Source organism: Euprymna scolopes, chromosome 26 (genome assembly GCF_053919585.1).
Source record: "Euprymna scolopes isolate OS-2025 chromosome 26, ASM5391958v1, whole genome shotgun sequence".
Lineage (NCBI taxonomy): Eukaryota > Metazoa > Mollusca > Cephalopoda > Sepiida > Sepiolidae > Euprymna > Euprymna scolopes.
In genome coordinates, this window is record NC_136507.1 from 26,531,744 (window position 1) to 26,547,727 (window position 15,984).

Genomic DNA, 15,984 nt, shown 5'->3' on the forward strand with positions numbered 1-15,984 from the left:
CTAAGCTACAAAGTCTATTTTGAACTCTGTTAAGACAGGATAAGCTGCTTCTAGCAGCTCCTGCCCAGATGTGGCAAAAGTACTCCATCGTTTGCCGTACCTGGCTTTTATATAGGTAGAGAATTGCATCAGGAGTGAGATATCCAATTTCGAAGATGTGAGGTGACATGATGTGGCCCTCACTAGGAACCACACCAAAGACCATAACCGTAGCCAAAAACTTTGTTGAGCTGTGCCCACTAGCATTGAATTGTCCGGATTTGCATTATGAGGGTACTGGCAATCTATAATATATATGGGTTCTTATTGTTGAGCACTGTATGCTGAAATGAAATAAGTCAGTCACTTAAGACCACATGTACAGATCATGCTGTTACGATCACATGATCACCCTCGACCTTCTTGAATGCCATTTACACTTGATATAAATGTTAATTTCAACTATATTCTTGCCGTATTACATGTTTGCTCCTTGCTAACAAGTCAGAAATGGCTTCATGGCCAAGTTTGAATCTCCTGACTGGCAGTAATCGTGATTCCCTGCACTGATGATTCCTGAAAGGATGAAACACTAGTGTCTGTAGGTATTTAAAAAAATAATTATAGTAATAATTATATAAATAATTAAAGTTCAAATAAAATGAACTTAAAACCAAATGAATTTTCGTAAGTGCTCAACGTAATGTAGAGCCTTATAAATACACTTCATATAAACATTTTAAATTGTTTGCACAAATAAATTCCTGCTTCAATGTTACCACAAGTTATATTGCATTCAAAGAATTTTTTTCAGTATAAATTTGTGATCCTGTTGTAGTAAAAGGTAGAATTGAAACCCGAATTGATTTGTGGAAACCATTTCAAATATTATATCAAGAAAACACACACAGGTTTGATATTTTGATTTGGTTCGATTTCAGTTTGATATCTGAACGACCGTTATGTATAGGTACATGCAAAATGAATGCCGATGGTCAAAATGTTTATACATTTTGATCCCTCCCTTAATTTAAAAATTAACCAAAAATCAGAAAATTAACCAATTTTAATGAAATTTTCAGTATTTATCAAATAATGATCACGGAATATAATGAACTTATTATTTTTTACTTAAATCTTAGTGGGAATGTATTATTTTGTTTAAACAAAAAAATATCTTTACTAAAGTTATGGTTTTAAATATTATATCAAGAACACACACACACGTTTGACATTTTAGTTTATTTCTATTTCAAATTGATACCTGAGCGACCATTATGAATAAATACAGTGACAGAAGTTATTCTATTTGAAAAACAAAGTTAAATTGGTACAAAAAAAAACCCCAAAAAAAACAATAAAAATTCATAATCGTATTTTGATATTTATACATCGATCTTTGATATTGGAAATTCCGTGGCGCCCTTATTGTTTGCTGCATCGTGCGACACTCTGTGATACTGTGCAAGTCATTGTGTTAAGGTCACGCCCCCCCCTCCCCATCACAACACCTCTCACCCACTGACCAAAGATAATAAACTATATATATTTAATCATCGTTTGTTCTAAGAGAAAAAAAAATGTCTTTCTCAATGATATCATTTCCTATTGTGACTTACTAAAACCCTGAAATTCTTAGATTTTGCACTAAATCTTGTAATTATTTTTAATGGGTTTTATATATATATATATATATATATATATATATACATGATGAAATGTTTTGAAAGTTGATATTTTGCAATTAACAAGCAATCCTGTTATTTTAAAAAAATTTTTTATATTATTTTAATCCGACTATCAGTTACCAGAAAATAAGAATGGCGAATTCCAAGTATGATGGTTAAAAAAGATTTCCATAACAAATGATATAAGGTAAACAGAGTAGGGTTACCAATCGCTAGGTTATCCTAGCATGTTCCGCGAGATCTTGCTATATATCTGTGTATATTATAAAAGTGAAATTGTGTGTGGAATGGTCTCTATGAAAACACTCTTTTGATCTACATCCTTGAAACTTGAGATATGGGGATTTGGTCCTGCGGAACAAATTCGATTTCGTCTTTAGCTGGTAAAAATAGCTGCTAAGTGATCAATTGAAATTGGAAAACTGGAAATTGTAATTCGACTTGCGTAAGTCCTCTATGCATGCGCAAATATACATTGATAGGTTAATTTTTAAAGTTTTGATATGCATCTCTCCTTAGTATGGTAGTAAATACTGCTTGAGACCTAAATGTTTTGGTTTGCTTTTAACGGATGGGATCTAAATCATATATTTTGAAAAACTGTTGAAATCACTATTATATTTTGGCTATGATTTAGTAATTAATAAAAAATTAACTCAATAATAATAAATACGAAATCTGCATTAATTAAAATGTTCTATTTAAGCATATTTTATGACCAGGCAATCACGGTGATACACCGGATCCCTCTGGATCATCGAAGTTAAGCAACGTTGAACCTGGTCAGTACTAAATGGGTGACCATTTGGAACTTCTAAGTGCTGTGTATGCTCTCTGCTTATCTCGGCATTGTTTCCAGTAGTCCTGGACTTCTCCTTGCAATTGGGCTCAAACAGTGCCGATTCAGAAGTGTGGTTAGAGATTGCGCGATCCTCGCCTCACAATTATACACACAGTTGCCCCTACAGGGGGTATCCTTTGTCTTTCAAGACTCAACCTAGGCATCGATGACCAGGCAGTTATGTCTTTTAGTCTATGCATTTCACGCCTTCTCAAAAACTACTGGGCCGATCTGTCTGAAATTTTTTATGACCCTTTGTTATGATAAGGTGCAATGAATGAAGTATTATGGTATCCTTTTGATGCACAGTTAGGTATTAATAAGGATTAGAATTTAATGCAAAAATGAGCACATTTAACCATATTCGACCATCAATTTGGCATAAAGCACTCATTCTAAGTCAACGGGCTAAAATGTTTAGTATATATATATATATATATATATATATATATATATTTCTGTGGAAATATATTTTATTTCCTTATAATATATACCAATACTTATTTAAGAAGCTCAATGTAATTACAGAGCAATATAGTGAATAAATGACAAAGTCTATATTCCAAAGTTCGTGATATCACCATCGTATAATTTATTCCTTTAATTCAGTTGACATTTACAGTTCTTGCCAGTCAAGAATTGTAAATGTCAACTGAATTAAAGGAATAAATTATAAGATGGTCAACATCATGAAGTTTGGAATATAGTCTTATGTCATTCATTCCCTATATATATATATATATATATATATATATATATATATATATATATATATATACTGTATTAACAAAACCAAGACTTCAAAAAAGGAATTGGTAGCAACAAAAAGTGTATTTCATTGTAAGCTACAATTGTTTCAAGACTGGCTGGACAATTTCAAGCATTATGGCGTTTGAAAATTTTCACATAACCAGCCTTTCTTCAGACTTCTTGAATAAAAAACACTTTAACAATAGAACATTATTAAAAGAAATTTCTCTTAAAGAAAATGAAGTATGCGAAAACATTTATCTTGGAATTATATGAACCCAGTAAAATTCAGTATATTACAAACAAGTCATATATATATATATATATTATTTTACTTTCTTAAAACAGGACTCTACATACATGTTTTTCTGCTTTACAACACATCAGTGTGGTTTGACTGTATTAGGGCTCGAGCCTTGAACCATAGGTTTTAGTCGTGTGTGTATACTGTTATGTTATAGGCCCCTGCTAATATTATTTGCTACTTTTTATCGCTGTTAAAGCTTTTGTTGTCGATTTTTATCAATAATGATATATTCGGTATTGGCGTCTATTACCAAGGAGATCAAGGAATTTGTGTTTCCTAAGAAACATCGCCCGTATTTTTATTTATTATTATTTTACTTTCTTAAAACCATACTCGTACGTACATGTTTCACTGCTCTAAGGGATTCAATATAAATTTTGTTAATTAGAAATTACAACAATTTATTATTCGACAAGGAATACAAAAAACTTTAAAATTTCCTAAATTCTTCATTTAGTGGGAAAAATCTTCTACCACAAATTTACGATGCCACTTTCTATTTTGGAATTTATTCATATTCACTGCGAAGTAATTTGGATTGTCACTTTTTCTTACTGAACTATTTCAAGTGTATCTCAATATCTGACTTTAACCCTATTAGATTATTTTCTTTTGTGGATATGTAAGCCCCATGTCTACGTCAAAAAAACAGACAATAGACCACTTGGAAGACAACATTAGATGCATTAGATTTGACTTTTAAATATTACAAAATTGCTTACTTTTATAATAGCCATAATATGCACTTTTGAAAGTCAAACATGTCTGATGAAGGGAGAATTTCTGAAATATTACAATACAGATTCTCCATCTAACCATGTTGATGCAAATAAAAACACAATACATGTAAAGTATTAAAAACATATATGTAAGTGATGGGATGATTCCTATATTTTTCTTTGATTCTGATATAATTACCAATTCCGTACTAAATTCCCGATTCTGATACAATTATCAATTCCGATTCTTTATAAATCTCTAAATATTTAATTATAAAGTTGTTATTTTTCCTGATTACTGTAAAAACACTTGAAATGTACATATATTTTCGCAAATGTAAAAATACACTTGTTTGGGAGATGATCTATGTTTCAGTTTTATAGGTCGTTTAAAACCAATAAATAGTTATTAGTTCAGCATTAGTACCAACAGTGGAGACTTTTGTTTTAAAAATAGACAATTAAAAGAATTGATTTTGCCATCGGAAAATAGGCACAAATTTTTCCAATTCTGATATCCCAAAAATTTCTGATTTTTCTGACTTCCGATTAATCGCCCTAACACTAATATATATATATATATATATATATTAATAAAAGGTGAATCTGCATAACTTATTTCACCGTTACATACGCAGCTAATTTTATGCTCAACAAGTCATGCAGAAGTAATGTGAATTCTCGGCATTCATATGCAAATTAATTGGGCTGCATAAAAGCAAGCCATTTGAAGAACAGGGAATTTCACCTTAAGAAAGGGAGCCATATTTACGTGAATCAACACGGAAAGCCAAAAAAGCCGAAGAAGAAAACAACATAAATATATTTATTTGAATAAATAAATATAAATATAAATAAATAATAAATAAACAATATTGTAAAGAATTTATTCTGAATTTGTCCATTATTAGAGGGATAGGAATTATCAAGCTTTTAGCATTAACCACCTGATATTTTTTTTTTTTTTTTTTTTTTTTTTTACAAAGGATCACCACTTATCAAGGCCAGAAAGTCACTCAAGGATAAGGGTTAATGTGTCTCCGGTAATCAGTGGGACAATAGTAGTAATCGTTAGGTAGTGGAAATTTGGTATTATTTGATTATTTAACTTGTTTACATTGGACTTGACGACAATAATATTTTAGCGAGCTGGAAAGCAGACCAGTGGAACGGAGTTCCACAGGTGGACAGTTCTGGGAAAGAAGCTTTGTTCATGAAATCCACTTTTAGATTTGGGACCTGATAGAGAGTAGAGGAAATTATTGATAGTAGTTTTGGCTAGGTGACTGTTTTTTGTGAAAGATTGGCAAAGGGGACCATAGATTGGAGCTCAGACGAGCACTGGCAATGAAAATAACGATAGAGCAGAGACTAGCTCATAGCGTCTCCTCTGTGGGAAAGAGGTTACAGAGAAGAGAAAAGGGTATCACCTACGAGGTTATGGAGTTCTTAATTTATATTATCTTTTATGAAATGCACAGTTAATAATGTTCAGTAACCTTCCATGCTAAATAATGGGACTGCCTGTTAAATACAAAATATCTATTTTCGAAACTTTACAATAAATAAAATGTTGGATATCTATTATCCGTATATTAAAATTTTATTTTACTTTTTTTTGAAAAAAAAAAGAAAGAATCTTTTTATTTGTTAGTTGTTTTGTTTTCTGTTTTTTACAGCAATGTTTATTTTTTTTGTTGTCCTAGAAAAATTTATTAAAACAAATTAAACATTTATGATCTGTTTTTTGCAAATTGTTGCCAATTTTTTAATCATCATTTAAAAAGAAAAAAAATTTAAATTTTGGAATTTGCATTTGAATATAATTTTTTTTATGTTTTCATTTTTTTTTTTTTTTTTTGTATTTCAGTTTTTTTTTTTTTTTTTTTGCATTTGGATAAAAATTTTTTTTGTATTTTTTTATGCTTTGGTATTTTACACTTTTATCTTTTCCATTTTTTTTTTTGTTTTAATTTTTAGAATTTGCATTTGGATATCATTTTTTTCTTACATTTTCATTCTTTTGGAATTTCAATATAAATTTTTTTCTTCATTTGGGTATTTTTTATATTTTGGTATTTTTTTTACATTTTCGTTTTTTTTTTTTTTTTTTTTTTTTCAACATTTTCATTTTTATGTATTTCAATTTTTTTTTTTGAATTTTGATATAATTTTTTTTTGCATTTGGATATATTTTTTATATTTTGGTATTTTTTTTTGGAAAATAATAAAAATATTTTAATGAATTGAATAATTCCAATACTCTTGTACATTTAAAAAAAAAAATTGTGGGAAAGAGAAGAAAAATAACTTGTTCATGTTTTTTTTTTTTTTTTTTTTTTTTTTTTTTTTTGGTTAATTGTGAGTTCTGCATATCACTCCATTATGACACAGATTTCTTGTTCTTTGATATGACAGAGGCACATATTATAATTCACGTTTTCCTCTGGCCTGAGAGCACAACAGTTTCTTTCACTGTAATTTTTTAAAGGAATGTTATGTTACATTTTATACCTACAGTATTTCTGTTTAAATAAGAAATTTGCATTAATTAAAATATAATATTTATGCATATTTTACGACCAGGCAATGCTGGGCAGCCTGCTAGTATATAAGTGAGAATGTGTGTGTGTGTGTGGGGGGGGACAACTCTCAACCTATATACTCAACGAATTTTTGATCTACAAACTTGAAATTTGGTATATAGGGTATTCAGACATGTAGAAAACTTTTTAATCGGTTTTCATCTGAAAAAAAAAAGGCTGGTAAGGGGTCAAAATTAAAAAAAAATTGATACGTCGGGGGAGGGGGGGGGGTCAGAGGATTTTTATTAGCTTGTCAACTGAAGTAACGGTGGAACAGGTTATGCAGGTTCACCTTTTATTAAAAACATATATATATGTTTTTAATACTTCTGTTCTTCAGATCTACACTTCAATTTCTTGTTCTCTGTCAGTGCAGGAGAAATCCTTCATGACTTAGACAATTTTTATTTTTGTTCCTTTTCTCCACATTAAAAAACGACCCTGGTGTCTAACTCTGTCCTGTGGGGAGGCATTGTAAATAGGAACATGTTTTTAAGACCAAACATGTTCTTATTTGCATCAGCATGGTTAGATGAAGGATCAAAGCTCAGGCGAGCATTGGCCGTGAAAATAACGATAGAGCAGAGACAAGCTCGCAATGTCTCTTCTGTGAGAAAGCGGTCGCAGAGAAAAGGCCATCAGCCGTCCAACACCTGCCAGTATGTAAAGGGGATGTTTTGGTGATGATTATGCAAAGCATGCAATGAAAAGTTCTTTGCAGCGGTGGTATTAAGACAAGTTCTTGCTTTGAATTATATTTCAGTTGTGCTCAAAGGAAAACCTGCATTTTGGCATGTGCCCTCTTCCTCTCTGGTATCATGGAAACATTTTTAATCTTTGTATCGTTCGCCTCTGTTTGCTTTCTTCACACTCATTAAAGTGTCACCCACGAATGAAAAAACACCCCACTTCCTCTCACTTGTGATTTTAATTTGTATACTGCTGCATGTGAAAGAAAGACTGCCACACACGCACTAAAAAAAAAAAAATCAAACTGAGAAAAAAAAAAAAAAATACATACTTTAAAAAAAATTACACACATCCCAAAAAATTACAAACACCAAAAAAAAAATTATGTACGCATGCACACACACACACACAAAATTTGCACACACTAAAAAAAAAATTACAAACACCAAAAAAAAATTATGTACGCACGCACACACACACACAAAATTTGCACACACTAAAAAAAAAATTACAAACACCAAAAAAAAATTATGTACGCACGCACGCACACACACACACAAAATTTGCACACACTAAAAAAAAAATTACAAACACCAAAAAAAATTACCCACACACACACAAAAAAATTACCCACACACACACAAAAAAATTACCCACACACACAAAAAAAAATTATTCACTCCAAAAAAAAAAAAAAAAGTTACACACACAACTTGCATAAAGAGGGGAGGAGGTGGAGGCCACATCATTCACCTGTCTGTTTTAAACAGACAAATGTTTTCATTAATCTTGTTTACAATATATATATATATAAAATAAAATAAAAATTAAATAAAATCAACTGTTGTGTCATTTCTTTAATAAGTGTCCCTACACCAGCTACATTAGCTGGACTTGTGTAAAATTATATTTTGTTATTTCTTTTGGTCGAGTTGCTTTTTTTTTTTTCTCTGTGAATTTCCAAAAAAAAAAAAATAACGCAACAAAAAAAAAAATGAATGAAAAAAATAACTGTACAGGGTGACTCACTTAAAAGTAGTCCAAAAAATGTAGTAGAGGAGAGGAACATTCTTTCATTGTTTAAATCACCTGTACTGCTGGAAGTGCTCCCTGGTTACGTCTATGAATTTCTGGGCACGTTTACCAACGTTTGCAGATACTGCCTGGAGATCTTCTGTGATTCTCCTGATAGCGTTGGTAATGTTCTCCTTAAGTTACACTAGATTGTGAGGATTATTTGCATAAACTTTTTGTTTCAAAGTCTCCCAAAGATAAAAATCATATGATGACAAGTCCGAGGAACGTGGTGGCCATAACCCTTTGCTTATTGGTCTGATAGGCTTCCACAATCACTATTCTTTGTTGCAATAAAAACACCATACTTGAAAAAATTTAAATGTTGATTTTAAGAAACTTGATAGCTTAATCTGAAAAAATAAATTAATTAGAGAAAGATTAGAGTGCTCAGGCTACTTTTAAGTGGGCCACCCTGTACAACAAATAACTGTTACCAAAGGCAAGATAAGTTACTCTTCTACCTACTTTGATAAGTTTTTTTATGTTTTAACTTATTGTAAAGTTTTTTTTTTTTTTTTTTTGGTTAAAAGATTAAATTAGTGGATAACCTGAGTTAAAATAAAAAACAAAACAAAATGGTGGCCTCATTCCAACTAACAGGGGCAAGATAACATCTCAATCCATATCAACAGGGCTCGGTCTGCTGTCTGTTGGCTCCATAATCGTCTTTGGTTGTGAAAAGAAATCCAACTAACAAATGTCGCTTCTACTGGGCCCTTGTTATATATTGATCAGGGATTCCAATATTTTTCCAAATTCTGATACAATTACCGATTCTATACTAAATTCCCTATTCCAATTCTTTATAAATCCTTAAATATTTAACTATAAAGTTATTTTTTTTCCCAGATTACCGAAAAAAAAAAAAAAAAAAAAAAAAAACATGTTAAATATGCATATATTTTCTCAAAAGTAAAAACACACTTTGGGGAGAGGGGGGGGTGATCTATAGATTTTAATTTTATTGGTAGTTTAAAATCAATAAATATTTATTATTTAACTTCCAGCAGTGGAAGATTTTTTAAAACAAAATCGAATGAAAAGATAATTAAAGGAATCGTTTTTGGCATTGGAAAACAGGCACAAATTTTTCCGATTCCGATACCGATCCTAAAATCCTGATTTTTTTTTTTTTTTTTTTCAGTTCAAGTTAATCGTCCCAACATTACCTTGTTCACATGGTCCATCTTTCTACAAGTAGCTGACATTGAAATGCTGGAAGTCTTCGGTCGCCGGTGTCTTCGGTGCAGTCTTGAGATTTGTATTTCTGACCTAATTCCAAGAACTAGAATTCACACACAATCTAAGTTTCCAAAATATGGATGAAGCACTGCATATCAAGAGGCTCTGATGCTTTAAATGTAAAAGAGCGCATATGCAAATGCCAAGCAGTGTGTGAAATGACATCAAAGTAGGGAAATAGTAAAAGACTATAAAAAATGTGCGCAGAAACCGACGACACATTAGAAATGATGATCACAGCCGTAACAAAAAGTAACGTTGTGGCGATATTGCGGAATAGAGGTTTTTCTTTAAAATCTGAAACAGAAGTTGGAAGTTTATTTCCTATTCTTCATCTCCTTTGCGACTGAGTCTACAATGTGTTGGGTCATGTACTACGTTATAAGGGAACCAAAGCTTGAAACTAAGTAGAGGAGCAAAAATCATGGTAATATCTGTAGAGTGGGAAAAGACTATAAACGTCTCTTCTACAAGGAAGGGAATGGAGGGAAGGGAAGAAATCATCACCAACTAGATTGTGAAATCGATTTTGTGCTTTGTCAATGCAAGTAAGGCAGCTCAGAGAATAATTAGCCCACTTTGTTAAAATTCTATTTGATTTTTAGAATTATAAAGGAAAAAAAAGAGTTTTTATAGTACTGATAACAAGACGAGTTCTTGCTGAGAAGGTTTTTCTGGTAGAGAGTATAACAGAGGGCAGACGTTCATATGTCGGCTTTATGCAAATGTTGAGTCATGTATGCTGGTAATAATGTTAAAATAGTAAATATTTATTGATTTTAAACTACCAGTAAAGCTAAAATCAATAGATCATATCCCAAGAGAATGCACATTTAGCGTGCGGGTTTTTACATGATAATCGGGGGGAATATAACAACTCTATTATAAAATATTTAGAGATTTATAAAAAGTTGCGATTGGTAATTGTATCGAAATCGGGAATTTTGAACAGAATTGGTAATTGTATGGGAATTTAGAATTTAGAACAGAATTGGTAATTGAATGGAAATCGAGAATTTAGAACAGAATTGGTAATTGTATGGGAATTGAAAATTTAGAACAGAATTGGTAATTGTATGGGAATTGAGAATTTAGACCAGAATTGGAAATTGTATGGGAATTGAAAATTTAGACCAGAATTGGAAATTGTATGGGAATTGAAAATTAAAACAGAATTGGTAATTGTATGGGAATCAAAAATTTAGAACAGAATTGGTAAGTGTATGGGAATTGAAAATTTAGAACAGAATTTGTAATTGTATGGGAATTGAAAATTTAGAACAGAATTGGTAAGTGTATGGGAATTGAAAATTTAGAACAGAATTGGTAATTGTATGGGAATCGAGAATTTAGAACAGAATTGGTAATTGTATGGGAATTGAAAATTTAGAACAGAATTGGAAATTGTATGGGAATTGAAAATTTAGAACAGAATTGGTAATTGTATGGGAATTGAAAATTTAGACCAGAATTGGAAATTGTATGGGAATTGAAAATTTAGAACAGAATTGGTAATTGTATGGGAATTGAAAATATACAACAGAATTGGTAGTTGTATGGGAATTGAAAATTTAGAACAGAATTGGTAATTGTATGGGAATTGAAAATTTAGAACAGAATTGGTAATTGTATGGGAATTGAGAATTTAGAACAGAATTGGTAATTGTATGGGAATTGAGAATTTAGAACAGAATTGGTAATTGTATTGGAATTGAAAATTTAGAACAGAATTGGTAATTGTATGGGAATTGAGAATTTAGAACAGAATTGGTAATTGTATGGGAATTGAGAATTTAGAACAGAATTGGTAATTGTATGGGAATTGAGAATTTAGAACAGAATTGGTAATTGTATGGGAATTGAGAATTTAGAACAGAATTGGTAATTGTATGGGAATTGAAAATTTAGAACAGAATTGGTAATTGTATGGGAATTGAGAATTTAGAATAGAATTGGTAATTGTATGGGAATTGAGAATTTAGGACAGAATTGGTAATTGTACCGGAATCTGGAATTTAGAACAGAATTGGCAATTGTATCGGAATCGAGAATTTAGTACTGAATTGGTAATTGTATGGGAATCGAAAATTTAGAACAGAATTGGTAATTGTATGGGAATCGGGAATTTTGAAAAGAATTGGTAATTGTATGGGAATCGATAATTTAGAACACAATTTGGTAATTGTATGGGAATTGAGAATTTAGAACAGAATTCGTAATTGTATGGGAATTGAGAATTTAGAACAGAATTGGTAATTGTATGGGAATTGAAAATTTAGAACAGAATTGGTAATTGTATGGGAATTGAAAATTTAGAACAGAATTGGTAATTGTATGGGAATCGAAAATTTAGAACAGAATTGGTAATTGTATGGGAACTGAATATTTAGAACAGAATTGGTAATTGTATGGGAATTGAAAATTTAGAACAGAATTGGTAATTGTATGGGAATTGAGAATTAAAAACAGAATTAGTAATTGTATGGGAATCGAAAATTTAGAAAGGAATTGGTAATTGTATGGGAATCGAAAATTTAGAACAGAATTGGTAATTGTATGGGAATTGAAAATTTAGAACAGAATTGGTAATTGTATGGGGATCGAAAATTTAGAACAGAATTCGTAATTGTATGGGAATCAAAAATTTAGAACAGAATTGGTAATTTTATGGGAATCGATAATTTAGAACAGAATTGGTAATTGTATGGGAATCGAAAATTTAGAACAGAATTGGTAATTGTATGGGAATCGAAAATTTAGAACAGAATTGGTAATTGTATGGGAATCGAAAATTTAGAACAGAATTGGTAATTGTATGGGAATTGAAAATTTAGAACAGAATTGGTAATTGTATGGGAATCAAAAATTTAGAACAGAATTGGTAATTGTATGGGAATTGAAAATTTAGAACAGAATTGGGAATTGAGAATTTAGAAGGGAATTGGTAATTGTATGGGAATTGAAAATTTAGAACAGAATTGGTAATTGTATGGGAATCGAAAATTTAGAACAGAATTGGTAATTCAATGGGAATCTGAAATTTAGAACAGAATTGGTAATTGTATGGGAATCGAAAATTTAGAACAGAATTCGTAATTGTATGGGAATTGAGAATTTAGAACAGAATTGGTAATTGTATGGGAATCGAAAATTTAGAACAGAATTGGTAATTGTATGGGAATTGAGAATTTAGAACAGAATTCGTAATTGTATTGGAATTGAGAATTTAGAACAGAATTGGTAATTGTATGGGAATTAATAATTTAGAACAGAATTGGTAATTGTATGGGAATTGAGAATTTAGAATAGAATTGGTAATTGTATGGGAATCGAAAATTTAGAACAGAATTGGTAATTGTATGGGAATTGAAAATTTAGAACAGAATTCGTAATTGTATGGGAATTGAAAATTTAGAACAGAATTGGTAATTGTATGGGAATTGAAAATTTAGAACAGAATTGGTAATTGTATGGGAATCGAAAATTTAGGACAGAATTGGTAATTGTATGGGAATTGAAAATTTAGAACAGAATTGGTAATTGTATGGGAATTGAGAATTTAGAACAGAATTGGTAATTGTATGGGAATTGAGAATTTAGAACAGAATTCGTAATTGTATTGGAATTGAGACTTTAAAACAGAATTCGTAATTGTATCGGAATTGAGAATTTAAAACAGAATTCGTAATTGTATCGGAATTGAGAATTTAAAACAGAATTCGTAATTGTATCGGAATTGAGAATTTAAAACAGAATTCGTAATTGTATCGGAATTGAGAATTTAAAACAGAATTCGTAATTGTATCGGAATTGAGAATTTAAAACAGAATTCGTAATTGTATCGGAATTGAGAATTTAAAACAGAATTCGTAATTGTATCAGAATTGAAAATTTAAAACAGAATTCGTAATTGTATCGGAATTGAGAATTTAAAACAGAATTCGTAATTGTATTGGAATTGAGACTTTAAAACAGAATTCGTAATTGTATCGGAATTGAGAATTTAAAACAGAATTCGTAATTGTATCGGAATTGAGAATTTAAAACAGAATTCGTAATTGTATCGGAATTGAGAATTTAAAACAGAATTCGTAATTGTATCGGAATTGAGAATTTAAAACAGAATTCGTAATTGTATCAGAATTGAAAATTTAAAACAGAATTCGTAATTGTATCGGAATTGAGAATTTAAAACAGAATTCGTAATTGTATCAGAATTGAAAATTTAAAACAGAATTCGTAATTGTATCAGAATTGAAAATTTAAAACAGAATTCGTAATTGTATCGGAATTGAGAATTTAAAACAGAATTCGTAATTGTATCGGAATTGAGAATTTAAAACAGAATTGGTAATTGTATCGGAATTGAGACTTTAAAACAGAATTGGTAATTGTATCGGAATTGAGAATTTAGAACAGAATTCGTAATTGTATCGGAATCGGGAATTTAGTACAAAATCGGAATCAGGTAAAATATTTGAATCATCCCATCACTAATAGAAACACATTCTATAAATGTCACCAATCATGTTAAAATATGTTCTACTAGTATTTTGTCTAATTTTTGATTTTTGAGCGATTATCAAAGCTCTAATAAGATCTCTATTTTGTTTTTCATTCTAACCCAACAAATTATTCGCTACCTTTTATTTTTACCTAAAAAAAACATGACTTTAAAATAAGTAAAAACACAAAAAACTTATCCAGGTAGATAGAAGAGTACTTTATCTTGCCTTTGGTAGAAGTTATTTGTTGTGTATTTATCTTTTTCACCCATTTTTTTGCTTTGTTGAATGTTCTGAAAAATCACTGTTTTTATATTCTTCGTCATGATTTTTATATCTTTGCTTACTGTGTGCACAATTATGTGTTACGGAACAGACATCAAGCATTTTTATCATCTAGATATTAATTTACTTGTCTGACGTCTGGTGTCTCAAAAATAAATATCATCACTGCAAACATTAATTAATGAGAAAGCAATTACCTCCCTTTTTAGACGCTCTTTATCACTTATAAATGATTAAAACCATTTTCACTACAAAAAATTTTCAAAACAACAACAAAACATGGCTGTCTGTTTACGAATTAAAATTACCTTTTTTATTTTATAATTTAAAAAAAAAAGTCATGTTTAAAAGAGACTAAGTTTGTTTTTTTTTGATTATAGATTCTTTTTAAAATTAAAAAAAAAAAATATGCAAATGAATTGACATCTGTTCTTTTATAAAAAAAAGGTACTTGTGCAGTTTAATTAAGGCATTAAAAAATGAAAATATCGAAAAAAGGTTATATTGCACGTATCCGTTATGGAACAAAGTTCTCCAAAAAAAAATTGCACTTAATTTCATCAATTTTTTTTTTTTTTTTTTTTTTTTTACAGTGAAAAAAAAATTTGTTATAATACCGAGCAAAAGGTTCGATTTTTAGGAAGAAAAGCTAAAATTAAAGATGGGGAGGGAGTATCAACGCGTTACATGGAGTTATCTCCCCGTGGCGTGTTCAGCAAATTTCACAATGGCTGACTTCAACGCGCTCTCATTAGAATGTGTTTTCTGCTGTAAAAAAAAAACTACTTGATCAAATTAAATGAAATTTTTTTCAGAGATCTTCAGTCAATAACAGATATGTACAATATAACCTTTTTTCGATATTTTCATTTTTTAATGTGTTGATTAAACTGTACAAGTGCCAAAAAGTTATTCAGAAAACAAAACAAAATGTTGTGTTGAGTTTTCATTGAAAAAAAAAAATCTAAGTTTTTTAAATCAATTCTTTTTAGTTTTAAAAAGTTAAAAAAGAATTTATTTACTTTATTTTTTATTCATTTTATAATAATATATATAAAGAATTTGTTCACAGTTGACTTGAAAGCAGCTATGTTATAGTCAGCCAGAAAGTAGCGCCGTTGTAATATATTTTTATAAATTTGTGTAGTTTTCTATTCTCTTTAATTTATCTGTTTTTAAAATCATTAAAAACATTTGGTCGGAATCGGAAAAAATTGGCCCTGTTTTTTGATGCCAAATTGATTCTTTTAATTGTCTTTCTTTATTTGATTTTGTTGAAATAATGTTTAAATAGTAAATATTTATTGATTTTAAAC